This window comes from Podarcis raffonei, chromosome 2 (assembly GCF_027172205.1).
Source record: "Podarcis raffonei isolate rPodRaf1 chromosome 2, rPodRaf1.pri, whole genome shotgun sequence".
NCBI lineage: Eukaryota > Metazoa > Chordata > Lepidosauria > Squamata > Lacertidae > Podarcis > Podarcis raffonei.
In genome coordinates, this window is record NC_070603.1 from 121318445 (window position 1) to 121324515 (window position 6071).

Genomic DNA, 6071 nt, shown 5'->3' on the forward strand with positions numbered 1-6071 from the left:
CCAGCAGCAGAGCGAGACGGGATTGCGCGAGGGGGAAATATTCCGCCAATAGGAAATCTTCACGCAGGTTGCGGCACCTGTTGCCCGGGAGAACTCGAGGCGCAAATTTGGGAGCGAGGCTGGAGAGGGAAAGAGAAAGTGGTTGCAGCTCCTCGCTGGGAATCGCCGCCTCCCTCCCACACCCCCCCTCAGCTCTTCCTGTCCTGCCCTGCAGGGAGGGCGGAGGGGGAGGTTGCCAGGGGGGAACCCAGGGTCAATCCCCGCATCTCCAGGGTGTCTGGGAATGCCCCCCCCCTCTGAAACTGGGGGGAGGGGCTGTGAGATCCTGAGCGAGGCGGACTCGTGGCTGAGTCAGTGCAGAACAGCCTCCTGGGTCCTATTCTTAAGAAGCCCTTGCATGGCTTAAAAGATGGCTCCCTTCTTCCTCCAATGTCAGAGGCAGTAAATGCATTAGCATCCCACTCACTGGGTGTCCCTCCTGTCCTCCTTGCATGCTTCCTTACTGGGACATCTGGGAGACCGCCATGCTGGACTTGATGGACCCCTTTGGGGTGATCCAGCAGCCCGGCTCTTCTCCTGTGTCCCTCTATCTAGTGGCAAGGGGTTCCAGCGGTTCACTGTGTGTTGCAACTAGGGCTGAACCTCGGGGTAGACCATTTAGACCAAATCTCACGAGAGAGAGAGAGAGAGAGAGAGAGAGAGAGAGAGATGACCAAACGAAGCGCAGCAGGTACTGGGAGACTGTGAAGAAGGAAGCTGGCTGCTTTGAGGGGGGCTCTCCAGGATCCACTTTTGGGACTCAAAGGGCTCAGTCACCTCAGGGACGTCTTAAGCTTTACTTTTCACCTGCTCCATCTAGTTTTTCCTGGACAGGGACAGTCTGCCCACAAGGATCCATATTCTGCTCACCTCCTGACAGGATTATTGTAACGTGTTGTTTTTTCAATACAGTAGGGATGCTTCAGCTGCTACAAGATAAACCTGACAGGATTTTCACTGCCGCAGCTCATTTAGGGCCAAATCTCACCAGGGCCAAAAGACCCTCTGCCTGTTTGTCTGGTTCTGAGTTCAATTCAAAGTGCTAGTCTTGTTTTAGAAAGTCCCCGGTGGCTTGAGGCGCCTTCTGCACCCCTGCTCTCCTCTGTGGAGACTTTTCTCCCTCTCCTTTCCTCTTTTCGTGGAGGTGCAGAGGGCGACGACAACAACAAATGCTCAGGAGGAATATGTTTTCTTCACAGACTTTTTAAAAGGTTTTCAGGACTTTAGACATTGCCTGTAGCTCTGTTTTCCTGCTGGGTAGCTTTGTTATGTGGCTTTAACCCACCTTTGAATCAATTTAGGGAGATGGTGGCATGTAGATGAACAAATAACAAAGCCGCTGCTTGAGACAGCCCTTCCAGGAAGGAGGCAGCCATTTCCCCTCCCTTTCTGCTTCACTGCCAGCCCTCCTCAAAATGGCTTCCGTCCCTACAAGCAGGCCAGGTGGGGCTGCCTCAGCCTCCCGCTTCCCTCCCTGCAGAGGAGACCTTTGGTGCAAGGGAGAGCAGCCAAGCAAGGCAGAAACCGAAAGCCACAGCAGCCCACAGATCAGGTTGCCTGACTGGGAGATTGGCAGGCAGAAACGTCACTCAGGGAAGACGTTTCCTTTCTCCCCACAATGTCCCTCAGCACCCAGATGGGGAGACCTTTGGCATTTGTCCCTCTTGGCCTGGGCCCCCTCCAGCCTTGGAAAGACCCGTCTACCTCAGCATGCAGGACAAAACCCTGAGCCTCCACAGCTCTCTTCCTCAAGGCCAAGTGGCCAGGACTCCTGGGTCCCCTTTGGGAGGAGACTTGGCAGGAGCCAGGACTCCTGGGTCCTCTTCCTGGTGTAATAAAATTTTTTTCAGGTCTTATATATATGATAAATGTTCATAAATGTACCAAGCAAACACGTACATAAACATATAAACCACTTGTCTGAAGCAGCACAGGAAGACAGTCCTGAAACCATTTTGACTCCCAAACTGACCAGATGTTTCTCTGCAAGGAGGGAGCGGGTGAGGAAACCTTCCCATTGTCCCATCAGACTACCAGGAAAGGCAAGCAGATAAGGCATTATCAGATACAGGGGCGTCTTAACCATAGAGGCTAGTGGCGCAGGGCGCCATGACCCCATGTTCTGGAGGGCGGAGGAAAGAGGCAGGGGCTGGATGCGGCGCCTCCCGGCATCAGCTCGCCACCCTCGTCTGCCTCCAGCATGCTGCACGCTCCCAGAGCCTCCTCCCTGCCACAGGAGCCACCCTCCAGCACCGCCAGCAGCGCTGCCCTCGCCGCTGGCAGCGCCGCCCTCCGCCATGCCGCACCACGCCACGCCCGGAGCCTCCGTCCCGCTGGAGGAGCCACAAAAGTGTGGGTGAGCTCTCCAGCTAATAAAATGACTCCTCTAATGCCATAACTCTGCTATAACTCTGTCACTGATAAAATAATTCTTACCTGGGAAGCACAGACTCTCTCCTAATAACTCCCCTCTCACTCTCTAAAGACGAGTCATGAGCTGTCCAGAAAGGAAATCAGTAGTAACGGGAGTGAGGATCAGTATAAATACAAAATCAATAGCAACGCACACTCATGAGGGATAACCTTAGGGTTGTGGGTTCGAGCCACCCCACATTGGGCAAAAGCAGTGGCGTAGCGTGGGTTGTCAGCACCCGGGGCAAGGCAAGTAATTTGCGCCCCCTAAACCGTGGATTTGCGCCCCCTAACCCTAACCCCCAGATGTTGCGCCCGGTGCGGCCGGCCCCCCCTGCACCCCCCACGCTACGCCACTGGGCAAAAGATTCCTGCATTGCCGGGGGTTGGACTAGACGAACCGTGTGGTCCCTTTCCGACTCTACAATTCTGTTTCATCCAAATCAAGAGTGACCAAAACTACTTTAAACTTCCATTTGACCTTCCTTTTTCTATCCTGATTTTTCACCTACTGAATTCTGCTAGTCGTTTCTTTTTTCCTTCTAGGCAGAGAGGATTTTTCTTTCATGATGCAGCAGTGCCCTCTGGTGGGCAGAGAAGTCAACACTTCTTCATTCTCAGCTGATTTCCCAGAAAAGGCTGAGACCCGCCAGCTGACTCCCTGCCCTGAAAATACCAGTCAGTCAGAGATGATTAAGAGCCCTTCAGCTGTTGCTCAGAGGTTTCCATAACAACAACAGAGCTGCCAGTCTAGGCCCCTGGCCTAGCTTTTCCTAAATCTGGATCAGGCACTGTAGCGGGGAACTACACCTGTTGAATATCTCACAGCCACCTTGCCAGGAAAATTACAAGGTGGCAGCCTAAGTCAGCAGATCTGTACGTTGATTTTCGGCATGCAAAAACTGTCTCGCTGCAACACACATTACAAGCAGACTTTAGAACTGAGTTGCACACATTCATTTTAAGAAGTTTTACTGCTTTTATCTGCGAGGTAATTGTTTTGTGTAATCTATATCTTATAATGCACACTCTTTGAATAAGTGATTTACACATATTTCTAAGTATATAAATAAACAACACATCAATTTCCCATAAAACTGCATGCTAAAGCACAAAATGTATGTAAACATCACAACTTCGGCAATACAGAGAACCAGATGTTAAAAAGTTGCTTAGAATCATAGAATCATAGAGTTGGAATAGACCACAAGGGCCATCGAGTCCAACCCCCTGCCAAGCAGGAAACACCATCAGAGCACTCCTGACATATGGTTGTCAAGCCTCTGCTTAAAGACCTCCAAAGCAGGAGACTCCACCACACTCCTTGGCAGCAAATTCCACTGTCAAACAGCTCTTACTGTCAGGAAGTTCTTCCTAATGTTTAGGTGGAATCTTCTTTCTTGTAGTTTGGATCCATTGCTCCGTGTCCGCTTCTCTGGAGCAGCAGAAAACAACCTTTCTCCCTCCTCTATGTGACATCCTTTTATATATTTGAACATGGCTATCATATCACCCCTTAACCTCCTCTTCTCCAGGCTAAACATGCCCAGCTCCCTTAGCCGTTCCTCATAAGGCATCGTTTCCAGGCCTTTGACCATTTTGGTTGCCCTCCTCTGGACACGTTCCAGTTTGTGAGTGTCCTTCTTGAACTGTGGTGCCCAGAACTGGACACAGTACTCCAGGTGAGGTCTGACCAGAGCAGAATACAGTGGCACTATTACTTCCCTTTGTTGGCTGTTTACAGTATGGTAGCGCAGCAGAGAGCTTGCTGGGGAGACCATGCATTAAAAAATAAAGGACTCAAAAATAACTTAAACAAGGTTTTAATAAGAAAAACAAAAACTCCTTTTACACTAAATACATTAACAACCAAACTAGACCCAACCACCAACCCATCCCCCAGGGTAATGGGAGAGCTAGGTGCTGCTCCTTATATACTACACCCAAATGCTGACACACCTTAATCAAATACAACTCAGCAGCACCTGCTACGTTTCACAGCTGTAAAGCTGGGTCTCGTTATCTTACTCTGGCCCTTGCTCTGGCCCCTTAAAGACATACACATCGGGTGGAACAATGATGAACCTTTACATTTAAAGAAACCATTCAACATTTCCCCTGCGGTTCATCATTGTGGAACAAAAACAAAGCATACTTTGTACATGTCTTTCATGTGTAACCTTTGGAAGTGCTTTAGTAAAAATGTCCGCAATTTGATTGTCACCTGGAACATATTCAAATACAATCATTTCGTCAGCAATTAGTTTCTTTACAAACTGTAAACGTAACCTTAAGACTCTAGTGCGCTGCGTATTGGTCTCTGAACACAGGATAGCAAGTCCGCTCTGGGAATCAAGGTAAACTTTTACTGGTAGTGTTACTTGCATCTGTAGGTCTGCAAATTTTTGCAGTTTGATGAACCAGAAAAGATCCATTTTTGCCTTTCTCAATTTGCATGGATAAGTAATTTTTAGCTATGCCTAATTCCACCACATCAAATTTCTTCTGTAACTGTGATACTACCAGTTGCTTAGGTAATTTCTGAACATCATTGTAGCTTTTTGGCTCAAAAACTGCCTTACTGGCATACACAGTATTAAAATGTTCATCTGCAAAACGTTGTGGCTTCTGCCTCTTTCTATCTGAACGTCTTAGTCCAGAAGGAGAGTCAGACTCCTCAGACTTAATGGGACTAAGTGAACCACTAGTTTCAGGTTGTAAATCATTGTCAGATTGAAGAGATGCCTGTAGGCTAAGCTCACGGTCAGAAAAATCAAGAGAATCCAACCTCCCCTCGGGTCCCTTTAACTTTAAATCATCAAACAAATCAGATTCAACAGACTTTTTGTCTTTTCCCATTAATTCAGAAGCACCATTTCCTGCTGCTGCTGCTTCTTCCTCTTCTTCCTCAGTATTATCTATACCATCAGTATCTTGGAAGACAGCAACTCCATTCCAATTTACAGTTTGTATCATGCTTCTGGTAATATGAAATTTGCCAGTTGCTGGTATGTAAATTCTGTACGCCCCCTGCTGGTAGCCCATTAATTTTCCCTGGACACTACGTTCACCCAATTTCTGCTTAGCGGGATAATGCATAATTACATCTGAACCCCAAATGCGTAGGTATTTCAGATTAGGGCGTTTTTTAAACAGCTTCTCATAGGGGGTGACATCTAAACCAGAATGATAGCTGCGATTTCTAACATAACAAAACGCATTAAGCGCTTCAGCCCAAAAGTCTTTGGGCAGATTAGCATCGTGCAGATATGTTTTAACCCCTGCCTGTAGGTCACGCTGCACAACTTCAACAAGCCCATTTTGCCAGGGACTTCGAGGGCAAGATAACTCATGAGTAGTCCCCTGTGCTTCCAGGAATTTCTCAAAATCCTCAGAAACAAATTCCCCGCCCCGGTCAGAAAATAGGTTCTTAATTGGTTTGTTAAAGTGCGTTTTTACCCAGTTGCAAAAAACTTTGTACTTCTCAAATGCTTGGGACTTCTCAGCTATTGCATAAGTCCAACAATATCTACTATACTGGTCTATCAGAGTAAGCCAGTACTTAGAACCTCCTAATGATGGTGGGAGTGGCCCAACTAAATCACAATGTACACGCTCAA